Source organism: Narcine bancroftii, chromosome 12 (assembly GCF_036971445.1).
Source record: "Narcine bancroftii isolate sNarBan1 chromosome 12, sNarBan1.hap1, whole genome shotgun sequence".
NCBI lineage: Eukaryota > Metazoa > Chordata > Chondrichthyes > Torpediniformes > Narcinidae > Narcine > Narcine bancroftii.
In genome coordinates this window covers 82,892,840-82,913,443 of record NC_091480.1, presented here as the reverse complement: position 1 = coordinate 82,913,443, position 20,604 = coordinate 82,892,840, and the positions used below count along the sequence as shown (strand labels likewise).

Below are 20,604 nucleotides of genomic sequence, written 5' to 3'. Positions count from 1 at the left end.
AGATTGCAATGACACGGAAATCTCCCGTTTAAACCACTATAATTAATAGCACGCAAAACGGATCCAATAAACTTGTCACTTAACGTTTCTATTTCCCATCTCGGTTTGTTTCCAACATGATATATTTGTGATTCTACCCAAGACTTTTTTTTGGCGCTTTAGAACGACGAACGTCCTAATAAAACAGAGGGATGAATTGTGGCTCGCGGTTTGGGGCTGAAATCATTGAATTTTGCAGTCCATGAAGTTGGGTTTTGGTCTGGGAAGGTGCGTGTGTTGGGGAGGCCAGCATGCGGTTTATTTTCCACCAAAGCTCCTTTTGATTCAGGGCTTTTCGTCATGGAGAATGGTAGAAATGGTGAGACAGGGAGAAATGTTTTCCTCGTTCGGTCTTGCTTCTGGAGCTCATTTCATCTGCTCTTCGGGAAATGATTTTGTGAAATAAAAAAAGAATCACCACGTTGCTTTATTAACCTTAAATCTGGAGACACTGGCTCCATTTAGAAGGTGGTTCTATTCATTTGGGCACTTCAGCTAAGCCCATGTAGAGAAGATTGTCCCTTAAGATTGTTTCTAATCTAACTTGAAATTATTGGCACAATCTTTTATTGCAAATGAATTAACATGTGGGTTGGATTAAGGACTAATAATCCAGCTCAATAACCATATTAAATAATAGTTAGAGAATCTTTGTAACTGGAATTAATGCTAATACCACCAAAGAATTGTTAGATGACTGACAATCCGAACCCTGTATTTAAAATCTCACTCGACCTACACTCTTTCCTTTTTCAATGTTCATTGTTCTGGATTATTAGGATAGACAAACCTTTAGAAATTAGTTAAATTTTTACCAAATTATCCTTCAAATCGCACTTATTTAATATAAATGCCATTCTAACTGCAGGAAAATTTCATGTCTAAAAAGCAAGTGGTCAGCCATATGAAGCTATTTATCCAAAGAATGATAGATTTCTGCAAACACTTATCTTGAAAATAACCAAAATTAATCTGTCAATTTTCTTCCAACTACATCAAGATAATGTTCTTATTTTAACCGTTTATTCAGTGAGTGTTTCATAGACTAAGAATTAATGTCAGGACTAATTCACAAACTATGAAATAATTTCCTATTAAGTCCTTGGACAAACACCACTTGAACCAGATATACAGAAAGTAGTAAAAACAGACCAAAATGCTGGAGGAACTCAGCCGGTCTTTTCAGTGTCCAGAGGAGACAAAGATACATTATCAATGTTACAGCCCTGAGCACCTCTTTGAGGAAAAGGCTGGCAGCAGGAAATCTCAGTCCACCAAACAGATGGGATTAACATCGACTTCTCTGGCTTTCGTTTCAACCTCTTCCCCCTTTCACTTCTTCCCCCTTTCACTTCTTCCCCCTTTCACTTCTTCCCCCTTTCACTTCTTCCCCCTTTCACTTCTTCCCCCTTTCACTTCTTCCCCCTTTCACTTCTTCCCCCTTTCACTTCTTCCCCTTTCACTTCTTCCCCCTTTCACTTCTTCCCCCTTTCACTTCTTCCCCCTTTCACTTCTTCCCCCTTTCACTTCTTCCCCCTTTCACTTCTTCCCCCTTTCACTTCTTCCCCCTTTCACTTCTTCCCCCTTTCACTTCTTCCCCCTTTCACTTCTTCCCCCTTTCACTTCTTCCCCCTTTCACTTCTTCCCCCTTTCACTTCTTCCCCCTTTCACTTCTTCCCCCTTTCACTTCTTCTCCCAATGTCTTCCTCCTAACTCTGTCTCTCCATTCCATTTCCTTTTGCACAAGAATTATAAATTCTTACCTCATTTCCTTATCCAACACAGACATGTACAGAAAGCTAACAATAGAGATGCAACCAGCAATTTGGAAATCAAGTGTTATGTTGGCCTTTATTCCTAAGGGCTAAATAAAAGCAATTTAAAAAAAAATATATATATGACATTGGTGAGATCACACCTGTGTACAATTATTTTTTTTCTCAGAGACACTGCTACAATATGCTGCTCTTATCTCTGGCAAAGGGGCATAAGGGCAGATTATATGCGACAGAGTCAGAATAATCAGGGTTAATTTCATTGACATTTAAAATTAGTAAGGGATTTGGTAGAGTAACACTGGGAGGACATTGTCCTAGGCCACGGAGGGCATGAAGCTACCTGTCTTAAATATCTCTATCCCCATCTAATATTCTTTGCTTTCGGTGTTCTGGACATTGAGATGGCAAATCACCTTGTGAAGGACAGAGAATCTCACTGGTGTAACTGTCGGTGAAGATTCCATCTTTGCTGATTTCATTCATCGGGAAACCAGACACGATTTATAGGGAAGAGCTTCTGTTCGTTGGCCAATTCCAGCCAGAGCAAGCCATTCACACCCTGCAATTTAATCAGAAAATATTGGCTAAACTGCTGTTAGTCTCCAATCATGCATAAAATAAATCTCTAAACACTTCTAAATAAATGTTTCAGCGCCTACAAAACTCGATAGTAGTCACTAGTATCTACTTTGGCCATTCCAGTAATTTGCAAATCTAGTTTAATTTTGCTACTTGATTCCTGGAGTTATTGCCATAAATCATTTTACACTATTCACTGAAGATTCAATCTTCGCCATTAGCCTGGTTAAGTAATGTGCATTTCTTGACATTTTTAAATGATTTCAGGCAAAACTACCTGATTTATATGAAACATTGTTTTCCTCCTTATATTTTACCACCTCCATCTCTTCACCTTAAAAAAAAAATCCTTGATTTTAAATCCTAAACCGATGCCATATTTTACAGCCCATGGTCCAATGCACTCTTTCTTCCTATGTGCAGTTCAAAACTGCCCACAACTCCGTTACATCCAAAAGTCTTGCCCTAGTGGTCTCTACTTTATCATCTTCCTTTCAAAACATGACCCCTACATCTAAATTTTTGATCATTTCTCTTTCTTCTCTCCAACTCTCACTTTGCTTCCTCAATAACAACAACAAGTCCGATGTTATTTTCACTGTTGACGTAGTTGAACAGCCTAGTGTGTTTCAAAGGAATAACATGTAGTGCAGTAATACCTGGAGGGACTATCAGGATTGCCGAGCCAATGCATCGTTACAACGTCAAATTTTAAGGAACACCTTGAGAAAGGAGAGGTGTGAGACAGTGATTCAGGGAGAGAATCTTAAAGCTTTGGTCTCAGGTAGCTGAAAGTAAAGAGGAAGTAGAAATTAAGGCACTGATCATCTTTCAATGGTGTGTGTTGTGGCTAAGGCTTTAAACCCTTCTTAAAAATTCCACCTCAGTCGGTTATTAGGGTTAGGACTCTGCATTAGATTTTCCTTCTGAAGATAGCCCAGTGTCTAAAAGGGAGGTCTTAAGAGTGATGGCGTAGGCAGCTTACTAGAGTTGAATTCTGGGATTCTACAATGTTTATAAATGCCTGATGTATCAGAGTTCTTGCATCTAAGATCTTTGGACTCAGACAAGTGAGTGCATTCTGTGACTGAGCATGGGCATCCCCAACTGGGACTGTGCAATAGCACAGCTTCCGCCTCCGCCGATCCAGTGACTTCAACCTCTGGTACTGTCTGTGTGGCAGAAAATTCCAGAGGTTTAAAGCCAAGCAGCATTTGTTACAGTGAAAAAATATCATAAAGACTAAGTGGATTCTGTACTATGGATTCCCCTTTCCCAGTCTGGCATTAGTCTGGTACCATGAGCAGCTGACCTGTGGTGTCGAACAATAGAAATGGCAGCTGGCTGAGCTGCCAATGAGGGTAAAAAATTTTCTCAGACAACAAAGAAAGAGTAGTGCTACTTTTGATACAAATTTTAAAACATTTTACAGAAAAGGAAAAAAATTATGGCGTGCATAGAATTAAGATAAAAAGCTGAAATCCAGAGAATTTTGAAAAATAATCATGGGGTATGGCAATCTATTTATATCGCTTTTATCAAGGCATTAGGTCTATTAAAATTCAGCTGTGCCTTAATCAGCAAAGTTAGACATTTAAAAGTTCTTACAATTTAAAAGTTAGACATTTAAAAGTTCTTACAATTTAAAAGTTAGACATTTAAAAGTTCTTACAATTTAAAAGTTAGACATTTAAAAGTTCTTACAATTTAAAAGTTAGACATTTAAAAGTTCTTACAATTTAAAAGTTAGACATTTAAAAGTTCTTACAATGGGGAAAAGTCTGCAAATTTAAAATTTGTGCCAAATAACGTTGTTGATTGGTGGGTTTACTCCATGAGTATCTGTAGAGTTGGAATAGAAGGATCAACTGTGAGTTGCTAGTGGTGTTCCATAGGGGTCGGTTTTGTGGCCAGGTTTGCAGATGATATGAAGGAGCCAGTGGTGTAAAGGAAACACGAAGACTGAATAAGGACATGGACAGATTTAAAACAATGGGCAAACAAATGGCAAATGAAAAGTCGGAAAATGTACGGACCTGCACCTTTGTAGAAAATAAAACAGGCGGACTATTTTTTTAAATGGAGAAAAAAAAATTGAAAATACCCAGATGCAAAGGGATCTGGGAATTATCGTGAAGGATAGCCTGACCGTAAACTTGCATATTGAGATAGTGGTGAAGAAGCCAAATGCAATGCTTGCATTCATTTTTTGAGAGGAGTAGAATATAAGAACAGAGATGTGATGTTAAGTCTTTATACAGCTCTGGTGAGACCTCTCTTTGGAATATTGCAAGCAGTTTTGGGCTCCTCGTTTAAGTAAAGAAACGCTGACGTTGGAGAGGGTTTGAAAGAGGTTTGCTGGGATGATTCTGGGAATGAAAACATTGAGTGTTTGACAGCTCTTGGCCCGTATTTGTTGGAATTTAGGAAAATGAGAGGGATCTCACTGAAACAGTTTGAATATTGAAAGGCATGGATAAAGTAGAAAGGATGTTTCCCATGGTGGGAGCCTCTAGAACAAGAGGACATATCTTCAGGAATTGAAGGACGTTCACTTAGAACAGAGATATGTAGGAATTTATTCAGCCAGAGGGTAATAAATCTTTGGAATTTATTGCCACAGATGGTTGTGGAGGCCAGGTCATTGGGTGTTGATACGCTCCCCAGCAGCAATTGAGAGATGCATAAACAAATGAATTAAGTTTAACACAAAGTTTATTAACAAACAAATAATAGAATTAACCCAATAAGCTTAACACCCGAACACAATGGCAACTCTGTTCGAACAACAGATAATTATATGGTATATGTGGGCAGGGAGAAACCCCAGACCATTACAGTCCAAGCTCAAATGCCCCCATAAACAAACAAAATTCCCAAAATAAATCCAAGTCAGTCACATCAAGTCGATCAGTCAGCTCACAGATCTGGTCTCCAGGCTTGGGATTATTTGTTTCCTTGCCCACTGATCTTTTAGTTTGAGGTTGTATCCAGATGACTATGGTCCCTATAGACTCACAACCCTGTCAGGGGAACACGAGACTTGCTTGAGTTTTGAATGTGACAACAACCACCTTGACTTCCTTCACCGAGGAATTTTCATAGTGTCCTCCTGGTCACCACACGAGGTTCATGCATCCGAAGCCCTCCTTAGGGTTACCAAGTGACCTCTGTCACACAAGTCTTTCAAAGCCCTCTTTGGGATTACCAAGTGACCTTCTGTCCCACACTCTGGGCAACTCTGGGTATCAGAGTTCCCCAAACTGCTATTATCCATGGATAAAGAAGCTCAGTCTTCCTTTTCCCACTGAAACTACTGGGTGAGCACACTGACATACAGTTCCCGACAGCAGTGCTAGCACCCATGAGCAAAGCAACTCAGCGTCGGGCCTCCAGAAGCCATTGGGTGAGCACGCACAGTCAGACCAACTCTCTGACTGCCTGTAGTCCAAACCACTGACTAACCTTCCCACAATAAGTGCGCTGAACTTTTTAACTGCCCAGCACGTGCTTCCAGCTCTCCCCATTGGTGGAGGGAGATTAACAGCCGCAGGCTCACTCTCCTGCGAGCCCATAGTCTTCCTGTGCAAGGTTCTCGTGCTTTGACATCTGTCAAAGTTCTCAGCACTACTCTAGCTCCTAACAGCTGTGAAATCCCCTGCAGTAGATTCAGTCCTGTCCTCAGTCAAAAATAAAATTGACCAAGGTCCATAACCGTGTATTTAAGACTGAGATTGACATGTCCTTGACTAGCCAGGGCATCAAGGGTTATGGGGAGAAGGCCAGGGAGTGGGGCTGAATGGGAAAATGGATCAGCTCATGATTAAATGGTGGGCCAGAACCGATGGACTGAATTGCCTATTTCTGCTCCTATGTCTTGTGGTCGAAACTCCCGAATCGATCAACAACTGACTGTATTGCAAAATAGAGGGCTTTAATTTCAGAAAATAATGATGGTGATTTTGCCATCAGCAAAACTGCCAATTCTGGAGCTTGGGTTTCCATGAATCAGGATCTGGCTATATAAAAATTGGTTAACGTTTCTTTCTCACATGCAGCCTCCAATTACCTGTTTATGTTTCAGTTTAAGTGTATTTGTCACGTTAAACCTAGTAAAATGAGAAGGGTTCTTCTGCGAACTGTCTAATAGGTTAACTCCAACATACACTTCGCCGGATAAGGTATAAAAGCACAATTACTGAATTAGAATGAAAATAAAGGATCAATGAATACCAAGCAAGGGCAGTGTGCCATAAAGAAAATGGTGAATACTTAGTGAATATATGGCAAAATGAACAAAAACTACAAGGAACAAGACAATAAATGTGACATTTTGAATCGGTAGTTCACTGTCAGAAACAACAAGCTATTATTTGAATCCGGGACTATGCCTATTAAAGGAGCAAAACACGAAAGTCTGCAGTCACTGTGGTTGAAGTAAAAACCCAACGCTGGAGAGACTCAGCAGGTCAGTGTCCTTTATAGAGCAAAAATAAAGATACATAAATCAATGTTTCGGGCGAGAGCCTTTCATCAAGGTATGACCAATGTAGGTGCCTCTCTACATTTTGCTCATCCCTTGAAGGGATCAAGCCCAAAACGTTGGTTCTGCATCTTTCTCTTTGCTACATAAAGGATGTTGTTTGACCTGCTGACTTTCTCCAGCATTGGGTTTTTACCATACCTATTATGTTCTTCTGCTCATTATTGTGCCAACGGAATTGCCTTCTAACTATAAAATGTATTGCAAGAAGCTATTTTACATTTTCTTCGAATGAGGTTTAATTTGGACTCCGAGCCCCTGTTTTCTGGGATTGTTTTTATACCGAACCGCCAGCTGGTTCATATTGATTTTTAATCTTTCATACTTCAGTTTAGCCATGGACTCAGTCCGGAGTTTATATTATAAAAGATTAAAAATGGCTAGAGTCCCAAGTATTAATCATGTAATTGGATCTCCTGCTGAAAAATACTTTCATGTACGTGGATAGAGGCGTGATACTAGGGCGATAGAGGGGTCACACCAATAAAAAAAAATTCTGTGGAACACAATGGCAATAAAAGGTAGTATGAATTCCCTTTTATCTCTGATGCCTAACAGACATCATGTTATCAACCTCCTGTTATTCAATAGCACTGAAGACACTCCATCCCATTTTTGATGTGGTTTTGTCACAATAATTCCTGTTCAACATCATCAACCAAAGACAGATTTCAATTACATGGAGTCCATCTCTGTGTAAAACTAGTAATAAATACAAGTCCCTAAAGTAATCCTGGATGGGCATCTCGTGTCTGGTATGGGAATCTCGTGTCATTTTGATATTGATAGCAAGTCATTGTGTTTTGGCCACGTGACGGCTCCCATAATAATATTCCTTGCTTCTTCTGTTTGAACCATTGGGAAATGAAGGTGGAATTTGCTGATCCTGTAATTAACTAGGAACTCAATTTTGAATAAAATCTGCACCAAACAATCCAATTCCATGTTAGAAATCATGTTAAAGATAACTTCTGGGTGAATTCAAGCTTGAACATGACCAACAATCTGCTAACTTACCTGGCTACTTTATGCAACTGGCATATTCCTAATGATGCCACTGCTTGGTGTATCATTCGTTTCTACCGGTATCAATACAGCTGAGAGATCAGTGTCTGTGGTGTAACCGTTTTAATCAAATCAGGTGCTTTCTGATACTACTTTTCAGTTCTTGCCACACAAATGATAATTTATCTATTATCCAAATCCAAATAGTGAAATGGTTGGATAAACTACTCTTGCAGGTTACCCGGACATATCTTCTCAGGACATGAAATTTATTTTTGTATTTCTTATTGAGTGGTGACTCTCTTACCTGGTGGAGACGAATGGAGTCACTCTCTGCTTTGCTGTTCTTGTAGTGACCGTGACCCTCTTGGCACCCAGTACTTCCCTCCTCCCTCTTCGTATGTTTCTCCTTGACCAGGACTTCCAAGTACCTTTGAATGAACCTAGAATTCTCTCCCTGTCCCCTGTAGACTCTCACTCCACTTTGGCAACCGTAATTCGCATAGCTGCAATGGGGAGTGTGCCTTTAAGGTTGTTCATCAACCAAAATGCTGTTTCAAGAGTCTTTACAGCCAATTTCCCAAGTATTTTGCCATTCTCAATGTGCTTATTCAGTCAACCTGTGCAAATGTTATTGGTACATTACAGAAAGATGAATTCACTGTTCAGATTTTATAAATAAATGGGCAGTGATGTGGAGATGTTTAGCTGATGAAAGCACCCAAGAATACATAATTTCTTCTACATCCATTGTTGTAATAGAGTCGTGAATGGTAAAATGTAACAGAACAGATCCGTAGGTTAGCATAGTTAGCGTATCGGTTAGGGCAATGCTATTACGGCACCAGACACCCGGGTTCGAATCTGGCACTGTCTGTTTGTATGTTCTCCCTGTGTCTCCCCAGGTTTCCTCTAGGTTCTCCAGTTTCCTCCCACCCATCAAAACATGCAAGAGTTGTATGTGCATTGGTGTATTGGATGGCACAGGCTGGAAGGGTCTATTAACATGGTGTACATACTAAAACCAAACTCATCAGTGTTGAGAAGGGCTTTTATTAAAAGATTTGAGTGCAGACCTCAGGGTGAATTTTAAAAGCCCCACTAAGGAAGAACAAATCCCCATTTCATAGCAGGTTATAAATTTAGATAACACCACCCTGCTGCAAAAGTAAAAAGAACACTCAGTTTTAATCGACGTGGAGTTGAGAAGGAGAGTTTAAGAAATAAGTTGAATTTAGGGCTGATTATCGAGGGAGACACAAGAGACTACAGATGCTGGAATCTGGAGAAAAAAATCAAACTCAGTGGATAAAGTAGTAATTGAGGATGGTCGACATTTCAGGTCGGGCCCTGAAGCTGGATCTCAATTTCTCCAGTTCTTCCCTCTAACCTTGATTACAATCCAGTATCAGAGATATTATTGCAAGAAGTCTTTACTCCAAATGAATGACCAAAGGAACTGTTCACACTAACCATCTGAGTCTCTCATATTCTTAAAACAATATTCATTGATTTATTTGTATATATGAATTCAAGTCCAGCATGCGTATTATTTATCTGTATGTGTGTTATGTCTGGTTGTGTGTCCAAGTGTTTTGCACTGAGGACTGGAGAATGCTGTTTTGTCAGGTTGTACTTGTGTAATCAGATGACAATGGACTTGACCTTTCCTAAATGTGGTGACCAGAACTAGTGTAATGGTTGAGATGAGGTAGAGTTTATTGTCAAATACACAAATACAATGTACCAATGTAGCAAAATTCTTACTTGCTGCAGGCATACAGATACATAGGATACACCAACTACAACAGTACAAGTTAAATTGACACAAAATATAAGGAGCCTGTATGTTCTTCCTGTGTCTGTGTGGGTTTTCTCTGGGGGCTCCAGTTTCCTCCCACCTTCAAAAACATACCTACCGGGGTGTTAATTAAAGGGGTGTAAACTGGGCAGCACGGACTTGTAGGGCCGATTGGCCTGTTACAGTGCTGTATGTCTAAATTTAAAATGACATGACAGAAGAAAAAAATAAACATAGAAGGGTACATAAATAAATATTCACAATTGCAATTAGTGAAAGAAAAAAGCATGACATTTCAATAATCCAGAGAGTTTGTGGTCTGATCAGTTTCATAAAGGTCCGTCATAACTTTGCTGCTTCTATAATAAAATGAAAGTTACTCTTGTGGAATGTAACCTCGCATCATGAACTGCCACCTTCAAACTTGAGTCCCAGTTTCCCTGGTCCTGCATACTCTTTCTGAATTTTTCACAGTGGGAAATGGGAATCCAAATGGAAAAAGATCGAACTAGATACGGGGTGAGAAGATTAAACACCCGATTATTAGAACCAACCTCACAAGAGTGATAAAAGGGATAGGATATTCAAAATGGAAGGAAAGCAAGTCAATGTGCCGAGGTTGTAATCACTACACAAACTTAAAAATGCTTTTCAGTTAATGTAAGAAACAGTAGTAAGATAGAGTAAAAACAGAAGATCCTGAAGTACTCATCAGAACAGACAACTGCTGTAGACAGAAACTATTTCAGGCACATGCCCTTTAACTTTGCACTCTCTCCAATTGCCTCTTGCTGCACATTTTATGTATCTTCTAATTTGATTTAAAATTTTCAACATCCACAACAGTGGATATATTTGGATGGAACTTCTCGTGGAAAGCAGGTTGGATAGGAAATGTGGCTCAATGAGTAAATACACCATCTGCTATGGCGCTGAGCCCAACAAATGAGAAGGTACCAGATTCGGTGCCAGTGTGGTGATAATGGGCTATAATTAGTCTCAGTAATACAGGAAATGGAAAGGGGAAATAAATAACTTCTGATCACCATTGGGTGAACCCCCACACCCCCCCACCTTGAAAGAATGGATGTGAAAATTACAGAGATTTTTCTCTACTGCCCCTTTCTGCGGTTTAACAGATTATTGATACATATTTTCCACATCAAAGGAGAAGGAATTGTAATGCAATGGAACCAGACAGCATCCTGTACTTTGCCATGAATTACTACCAATGAGTCAAAATAAGTGAAAGAAGAATTTTAAATTAAGGTGAGGGTGCAACTAACAAAGAAAGCTACAGAACAATTATTGCCAGAAAATATTACATTAAATTTTCTGAGTCAAATGGAAGATTATTAATTACCAGGAATGGGTGTTAAACAACATTACTAAAAATGAAATGAATGTGGAATTAACAGGCCAAATAAAATGTGCATTAGCATAAGAGGTTGATAATTACAGGGGGGGAGGGGTTTAATAAGGCTGACCTAAAATGCAGAGTAGGACTACTTCTTTCTGTGGTTGTTAAGACAACAGTAAGGGTAGTGACCATCCAAGGTTCAGCATTTTGTAATCAATCTGAGGGGATGAGATATTTTAGATGCGAACGGAAGGTTTGATTGTCAAGAATTAGAACACAATTGGATTTAATTTTGCTTGGTACCAGGCCATCAGCACTCTTGGCGCTAGTTGGCCAATCTTCAGGCAGCATTATCAGAATGTTTATCTAGCCTTTCCACAATCATCCTCATGGCACAAGGCCAGCAACCCCTTAGACAATCAGTTTCGGCGTTATAAAGCATGAATTTCTTCAAATGTTTATCAGCTTCCTTGAGTGATGTTAACAGAATAATGGCCGTTACTGTCAAGTGCCACCTTTGGTAAATATCTTTTGTTTAGTTGTATGTCACACACATTACTGTCATCACAATATAGATTTACGAAAAAAGGGAAGATTTGATTATATTTTTATCATGGCAGTAATGTAATGTACCAATTAAATAGGATAATTCCACTGGCTGCTGTTCAGGCACTCTGTGGGTGTGACTGAGCTGGTGCAGACAACAATTAATGAGTGTTTGGCTTGTACACCTGGGTTCACCTCTGGAGCTTTGTGAATTTATTTTAAAGCACATAACAACGAGTCCACTTTTTATGTGTCTTGTTTTCTTTTTCCAACAAATGCTATTTCAATTATTATACTCTTGTCCCTCCTCACCTCTCCACTTTATGGAACATATTTGTTAACTGTGGAAGACTTTCCAGTCAAGGGCACACCTCATAAACACTGGACCCCCCCACCAAAGATTTGCTTTCTGAAAAAAAAATTGGAGATAAAGATTGCCAACTTCAAGCTGAACACTAAGATAATTTCAGATTTTCTGTATCACATAAGAAGTTGGAGAAACATTAAATGAACTTTAATTGAATATAGCATGTTTAGTCACATAATGATGTGACCTAAAAATGTTTTGCCGCTGATTTTCGTTTGTACTCCGCATCTGATGCTTCTCATGTCAGTGTCCAGGAATAGTCAGCCAGCAATGATGGATTCCAGTTGCTTTCCCATGGTCGCAATGTCCTGGTGAAATCTTTCACCATGTCCATAACTGACTGCACCGAGATCAGCAGGGAAGACGTCCAAGAGCGAATGCAGAAGATTATTTTGTTTTAATGACATGTTGGACTTTGCAGTTTTGTGTGCTTGAATCATGAAGCATCCATGCTTGAAGGATAAGATGTATCTTTTTTTTTAAAAAGGGTATGTCGTAGGAAAATTTTAAGATGATTTTTGTGATCAGCAGCCCGAAGTCTATTATACCCATAGAAGCCATTAGGATTTTTCTTCATCTTGTCTGCCAAAGCAACCTCATGTCTTCTTTTAGCCCCCCTGATTTCCCTTAAAATGTGTCTCCATTTTTTAATACAACTACATCATTAGTTCCTTGTTGCCTGTACACCTCTCCCTTCTTAACCAGATCCCCAATATCCCTTAAAAACCAATGGTTCCTTGTGCCTGTTAACTTAGCCTTTAATCCTGACAGGAACATACAAACACTACACTCAAAATTTCACCTTTGAAGCTCTTCCACTTACCTTGCACATCTTTGCCAAAAAAAACAACTTGCCCAATGCATGCTTTTTAGATCCTTTCTCAATTGCTCAAGATTGGCCTTTCACCAATTTAGAATCTCAACCCGAGGACCAGACCTATTCCTATCCATAATTATCTTGAAACTAATGACATTGTGATCACTGGACCCTAAGTGTACTTCTGTCACATATCTTGTTCCCTAATAGGAGATCCAGTATTGCACCCTCTCTAGTTGGTACCTCTATCTATTAATTTAGAAAACTTCCCTGACCACAATTTGACAAAACCTAAGCCATCCAGCCATTTCATCATATGGGAAATTCCAGTCAACATGTGGAACATTGAAATCCCCCACAACCACAACTTTATATTTCCTGCAGACTTCTATCTCACTGCAAATTAGCTCCTCTAATTCTTGTTGACTATTGGATAGTCTACAATATAATCCCATTAATGTGTCCATACCTTTCCTGTTCCTCAGATCCACCCATGTACACTCATTTGATGAGCCCTCTAGATTCAGCTGTGATATTTTCCCTGATGAACAATGCCACTCCTCCTCCTTTCATCCCTCCCACTCTAACGTCTGAAACAACGGAACCCCAGAACATTCAGTTGCCTGTCCTGCCCTTCCTGCAACCAAATTTCACTAATGGCCACAAAAAAATCTCATAATTCCATGTGCCAACCAGTGGTTTTCAAACTTTTTCTTTCTACTTACATGCCACTTTAAGTATTCCCTATGCCATAGGTGCTCTGTGATTAGTAAGGGATTGCTTAAGGTGGTAAGAAAAAATTTGAAAATCACTGTTTTAATCGTACCTAATTGACTCGTTATGTGCACAGTTTCAGAACTCCAAAGGAAATGGGCCAATGACAATTTTTCTCAAGCAAAATATTTCAGTAACAATTGGCAGTGGTTCTCAACTTTTTCCACCACTCACGTCCCACCTTAAATAATCCATTACTAATCACAGAGGATCAATGGCATAGGAATTACTAAAAGTGTTATGTAAGTGGGAAAAAAAGTTTGAAAATCGCTGGTCTTGGCTCATCTGACTTTCCTACAACACACCTTGTATTGAAATAGATGTACCTGAGAACCTTCCGGAGAGCAATAGCAAACCTTCCTGCAAGGATATTAGTCCCCCTCCAGTTCAGACACAAACCATCTGCCAGTAGTGGTCTACTGTTATTCTTACCAACCAAAGGTGAGTTGAGTGCTTCCAGGGATGTGTGTGGGTGCGCAGGGACCGAAAGTGTTTTCCCAAGTTTTGCATCATCTGTAGAAGGAAAAACAGGGTTAAAATGTTGACTTTATGACTGTAGAAAAGAGAACATAGGTTAGTACAAAAGTTTGCTTTAAAGCAATATAAATCTCATGAAGCTGTTGGGACCTCTACCTCACAGTTCCAGAGATCCAGGTTCAATCCTGACCTTGGGTAGAGGAAGCACCTACTCCCTGTGAGTGCGTAGGTTTTTTCTGGATGCTCTGGTTGTCTCCAACAATGGGCCAATTAACAGGAAACTGAGAAAGGATAAATGATTTTCTTTTGCACTGGGAGAGACAACAATTGGTAGTGTGTTACAGATGTCAATGTTGTCACCATAGCTATTTACAATCTATATTAATGACTTGGATAAAGGGGATGAATAGATTACAGCCAAATTTGCTGAAGACACTAAGTCAGGAAGGTCAAGAAACTGAGGAGGACACGAAGGGATATAGGTCAAGCAACTGGGCAAGAAATGTGAGGTGGAGTTTAAATTCATGAAAATGTAAGGATATTACCTTGAAAGAAAGAAAACAAATTATTATTAAACACAAGGAATAGCCAGACAGGTACACAAGCCATTAGAAGACCAACAAAGAGTGGTCTTTATTGCCAAACCTATGATGTAACTTTACAGGCTCCGAGAGAGACCAGAGTCTTTCTAGAACCTAGAATATAGAACACAACAGCACAGACCCTTCAGCCCCTGATGTTGCACCAACCTATATATTCCTACCAAAAAACAACGAAGCCTTCCTACGTCAAAACCCTTGTTTTTTCATCCATGTACCTGTCTCTTTAATGCTCCTTATATTGAAGCCTCCACCACTGCTCTAGGCATCCACAACTCCATGTATATTAGAAAAAAATTATCCCCAATGTCTCCCTTAAAATTTCCTCCCTTCACTCTGAATAGATGTCCTCTTATGTTAGCAACTTTCACTCAGAATCTTGTCGACCTCTATTAAGTCACCTCTCTTTCTTCTTCGCTCCAAAGAGAAAAGCCCCAGCTCTGCTAACCTTGGCTCATACAACACATTCTCCAGTCCAGGCAACATCCTGGTAAATTTTCTCTGTGCTCTCTCCTTAACTTCCACATCCTTCCTATAATGAGGTGGCCAGAACTGAACACAATATTCTAGGTGTTCTATTTAAGGAATGCTATTCTTGCAATTCAGAGAAGGTTCACAAAGTAAATTCCAGGAGTTAATATTGGAGCAAAGAGGCTGAGAAGATGATTTCTTTAGTTGAGGCATAATTCCAGAATAAGGGGATGCCTATTTACGACAGTGATAAGGAAGAATTTCTTCTCTCAGATGCTTGTTACACCTTGCAATTCTCCAACATGAGCTGTGGAGGTAGGGATGTGGATTATATTGAAGGTGGGGGCTGATGGACATTTGAGGCACAGGAGAGTCAAAATGTATGGGGAGAAAGCAAATGGGCAGTGTTGAGGTCAAGTTGGGATAAGCCATGATCTTAGTGGAGCTGACTCAAGAGATTGATTGACCACCTTCTGCTCCTGTTTTTATAACTCCCTAGGTCAGGTCTCCAGAGACTTTATGTCACATAAACATACTGCAGGTGCAACAGAAAATGTCTCTGCATAGATCAACAATACATGGCTTGGATAATGTAAATCTGTGCAATTGCAAATGCTTGGAATAAAAACCCATATACAGTCTCTGTCTGTGAAATACATTTTCTTTATCTTTGAAGTTGTAGCAAGCAGGCCAAACATATGGCCCTTGTTCAATCCGGTTTCTCATCACTGAACTCCCTCTGTTCTCACTGGAAAGCTGCAAAACAGTTGATGGGAGCAGGCAGAAATTTGGGCCGAAGCCTCCTGACTTTTGCCCCAAACCATGACTGTGTTGAGAAGTTGCTGTCAGTTTGATGCTAATTGTTTGGAAATCATTAGAACCGATGCTGAGAGGGTTTGACAAGGAGAATGCTTGGGGGGCTCACTTTTCTGTTGGAGAGGTAGAAGGCAATGGCGCAGGTAAAGGACTGGTTGCCCACGGTGGAACACCTACACTCCGTTTGTGGGTCTAAGCTCGAACTTCCTGTCGCCAACCATTCCTGCACATGTACGTCTGTCCTCAGCATCATTCATTGTCGGGACGAAGTCAAACATAAACTTGAGGAACAACGCATCATATTCCTCCTGGACCACCTTAAATGTAACATCATGAATATCAATTGTTCTAACTTCAGGTAGTCTCCACCTCCATCTACTTCCAATAATTCCATCTCTTTACCCTGTGTGGAGATCTTGTCGCTGAGGAGGACTTTGCCGTCTGAGCTGCGCAGCGGGCTTTGGACTTGGGCCGTACACAGGCTTTAGAGCCTCGTAAAAACCCCTGAAGTTGCCAATGTCCGCGCTGAACTAGGTTCGTTTGGCGAGGCTAGTCCACCACTCATTTTGGATCTCCCGGAGTTTGCGCTGAAGATGGCTGCATGTGCGACAGAAGGCTCGTTTCTTCTCTGGCCAGGACGGCTTTGCAAGGTGAGCCTGGTGGGCAGCTCACTTCTTTGCCAGCAGCTCCTGGATTTCCTGGTTGTTTTCGTCGAACCAGTCCTTGTTTTTCCTGGAGGAGAAGCCCAGTACCTCTTCAGTGGATTGCAGTATGGCAGTCTTCAGCTGATCCCAGAGGATTTCAGGGGACGAGTCCATGAGGCGGATTGCATCTTCGAGCTTTGCTTGAAGGTTTGCCTGGAAGTTTCCTCTCACTTCGTCTGACTGCAAGTTTCCAACATTGAACCTCTTTCTGGGGGCTTTACTGTTCCTGGACTTTGGCTTGAAGTGAAGGTTGAGCTTGCAGCGAACAAGCCGGTGGTTAGTGTGGCATTCCGCGCTGGGCATGACCCTGGTGTGGAGCACATCTCGTTTGTCTCTTTCTCGCACCAGGACGTAGTCCAGGAGGTGCCCGTGTTTGGATCGGGGATGCATCCAGGTGGTCTTAAGGCTGTCCCTCTGCTGAAAAAGGGTGTTTGTAATGACAAGCCGTTGTTCTGTGCAGAGCTCCAACAGGAGGCACCCGTTGTCGTTGCACTTGCCGACACCATGCTTGCCCAGGATTCCTGGCCAGGTTTCTGAGTCTTTGCCGACGCGAGCGTTGAAGTCACCAAGGATGACAACCTTGTTGGCTTTAGGGGTGCATTGTTCACTGAGAACAGCTATGTCGATGTCAAGTCTGAGGAGTTCATGTGCGATGAGGGCAGACCGACGTTCAGGTCGGTGGCTGTCAGCCTTGTCTAGCATGGTTCTGATGTTCCAGCATGCTAGCTTGAGTTTGTGAGCATATTTTGAGGGGGAGGACATGGAGGGGGAGGATGTGGACATGTCCTCGGGCCTGCGCAAAGTCCAAGAATCCGCCCTGCTCCAGCTCCCTCAACAGCCCTTAACGCTAGAGCTGGATGAGGTCCTCACCTAGGAAGAGACATATAAGGCAATTGAACAACTGAAAAGTGGCAAAGCAGCAGGTATGGATGGAATCCCCCCAGAGGTCTGGAAGGCTGGCGGCAAAACTCTGCATGCCAAACTGCATGAGTTTTTCAAGCTCATCATCACCCTGTATAAAAACAAAGGCAAGAAATCAGACTGCTCAAACTACAGGGGAATCATGCTGCTCTCCATTGCAGGCAAAATCTTCGCTAGGATTCTCCTAAATAGAATAATACCTAGTGTCGATGAAAATGTTCTCCCAGAATCACAGTGCGGCTTTCGCACAAACAGAGGAACGACTGACATGGTCTTTGCCCTCAGACAGCTCCAAGAAAAGTGCAGAAAACAAAACAAAGGACTCTACATCACCTTTGATGACCTCACCAAAGCCTTCGACACCGTGAGCAGGAAAGGGCTTTGGCAAATACTAGAGTGCTTCAGATGCCCCCCAATGTTCCTCAACATGGTTATCCAACTGCATGAAAACCAACAAGGTCAGGTCAGATACAGCAATGAGCTCTCCGAACCCTTCTCCATTAACAATGGCGTAAAGCAAGGCTGCGTTCTCGCACCAACCCTCTTTTAAATCTTCTTCAGCATGATGCTGAAACAAGCCATGAAAGACCTCAACAATGAAGACGCTGTTTACATCCGGTACCGCACGGATGGCAGTCTCTTCAATCTGAGGCACCTGCAAGCTCACACCAAGACACAAGAGAAACTTGTCCGTGAACTACTCTTTGCAGACGATGCCGCTTTAGTTGCCCATTCAGAGCCAGCTCTTCAGCGCTTGACGTCCTGTTTTGCGGAAACTACCAAAATGTTTGGCCTGGAAGTCAGCCTGAAGAAAACTGAGGTCCTCCATCAGCCAGCTCCCCACCATGACTACCAGTCCCCCCCCCACATCTCTATTGGGCACACAAAACTCAAAACGGTCAACCAGTTTACCTATCTCGGCTGCACCATTTCATCGGATGCAAGGATCGACAACGAGATAGACAACAGACTCGCCAAGGCAAATTGCGCCTTTGGAAGAGTCTGGAAAAACAACCAACTGAAAAACCTCACGAAGATTAGCATATACAGATCTGTTGTCATACCTACACTCCTGTTCGGCTCCGAATCATGGGTCCTCTACCGGCATCACCTACGGCTCCTAGAATGCTTCCATCAGCGTTGTCTCCGCTCCATCCTCAACATTCATTGGAGTGACTTCATCACCAACATCGAAGTACTCGATATGGCAGAGGCCAACAGCATCGAATCCACGCTGCTGAAGATCCAACTGGGCTGGGTAGGTCACGTCTCCAGAATGGAGGACCATCGCCTTCCCAAGATCGTGTTCTATGGCGAGCTCTCCACTGGCCACCGAGACAGAGGTGCACCAAAGAAGCGGTACAGGGACTGCCTAAAGAAATCTCTTGGTGCCTGCCACATTGACCACCGCCAGTGGGCTGATATCGCCTCAAACCGTGCATCTTGGCGCCTCACAGTTCGGCGGGCACCTTTGAAGAAGACCGCAGAGCCCACCTCACTGACAAAAGACAAAGGAGGAAAAACCCAACACCCAACCCCAACCCACCAATTTTCCCTTGCAACCGCTGCAACCGTGTCTGCCTGTCCCGCATCGGACTTGTCAGCCACAAACAAGCCTGCAGCTGACGGGGACATTACCCCTCCATTAATCTTCGTCCGCGAAGCCAAGCCAAAGAAGAAGAAAGAAGAAGATGTCTGAAACTACCTAACCTTCCCTTGGCTCCTGTTACTGAAGTGTAACTCCACAAGTAGCCATGGTAGCAAATGTATCAGAGTTTGAGTTTAGCTTCAAGAATAAATTGATTCCTTAAAATCATAATTAGTTCATTGAAATGCTTGAATATTTTAATGTGAAAGTCAGGCTCTTGGAGTGTTAATCTTTTCTTTGTCAGGATAGAAAAGTGGCTTAAGCCGTTTCACACGGGCAGATTGGAATGCTCCCACTTCTCTTTGTGTTTCTTATGTTCCCATATACCATGCTGTCTGAGTGTCAACATCAAGACTGCTTTTGAAATCCCACCGTACAGAGGTGCACCAAAGAAAAGGTACAAGGACTGCCTAAAGGAATCTCTTGGTGCCTGCCACATTGACCACCGCCAGTGGGCTGATAACGCCTCAAACCGTGCATCTTGGCGCCTCACAGTTTGGCGGGCAGCAACCTCCTTTGAAGAAGACCGCAGAGCCCACCTCACTGACAAAAGGCAAAGGAGGAAAAACCCAACACCCAACCCCAACCCACCAATTTTCCCCTGCAACCGTGTCTGCCTGTCCTGCATCGGACTTGTCAGCCACAAACGAGCCTGCAGCTGACGTGGACTTTTACCCCCTCCATAAATCTTCGTCCGCGAAGCCAAGCCAAAGACAAGACTCTTTAATCACACCCATCTCAAGATAAATGAAAGAAAACACCAAATTTGGGGGAAAAATAAGTCATTGTTGCCACTCACCATTACAATACCGTGCATAAATCAAGTAACACATAATTGTAAGCTTTCAGTTTCTCGCAGGTGCTCGTGTCTTCAGCTGACAGGGTAAGTGCTTGTTATCTGGGTACTCCTGTACCTGATAACATCTAATGTGACTGACACCCTCTCTCTGCAGGTCTGGAAAACCAACAGGCAGGAGTCATGCTGCCACTACATTATTTTTTAAATACGGAGCTCATCTGCAAGCATTGGAAACCGGAATTAGTCTAAACTGAGTATTGAGGAATTGAAAGCATACTGTGTCAGAATATATAGGCAGGGGTGGGGGTGGGGAGGGGGCCTCAATTAATGATGGAGGTCCTTCCACTATGGTGCACAACTGAACTTCTAACTAATGATTAACTTCTAAGCTTTGTTGTTGCTGCAGCTCTATGTGGTTATATTTAACTTTCTCCCAAATAAGTAATGTTCAAACGAGAATTTCTTTTAAATTGTACACTTCAGACTGGAGCTTTCACAGTTAGAAAGGAAACGGCAGCTTCCTTTGATAACAGATTACTGTTCTTGAAATGTTTCAAAGC

General features: G+C 41.7%; 1 protein-coding gene and 1 long non-coding RNA gene across 2 annotated transcripts in view; one reads left to right on the top strand and one right to left on the bottom strand.

Moving 5' to 3' along the window:
* Window positions 1–20,604, top strand: part of LOC138746674 (voltage-gated delayed rectifier potassium channel KCNH4-like) — a 172,920-nt gene that overhangs the window by 796 nt on the left and 151,520 nt on the right. The window lies entirely within an intron of this gene.
* LOC138747245 (uncharacterized) lies at window positions 1,923–20,223 on the bottom strand. Its single transcript, XR_011347387.1, has 3 exons — window positions 20,045–20,223; window positions 14,042–14,122; window positions 1,923–2,376 (listed from the first exon to the last, which is right to left on the bottom strand). It is a non-coding gene; the product is annotated as an uncharacterized lncRNA (long non-coding RNA).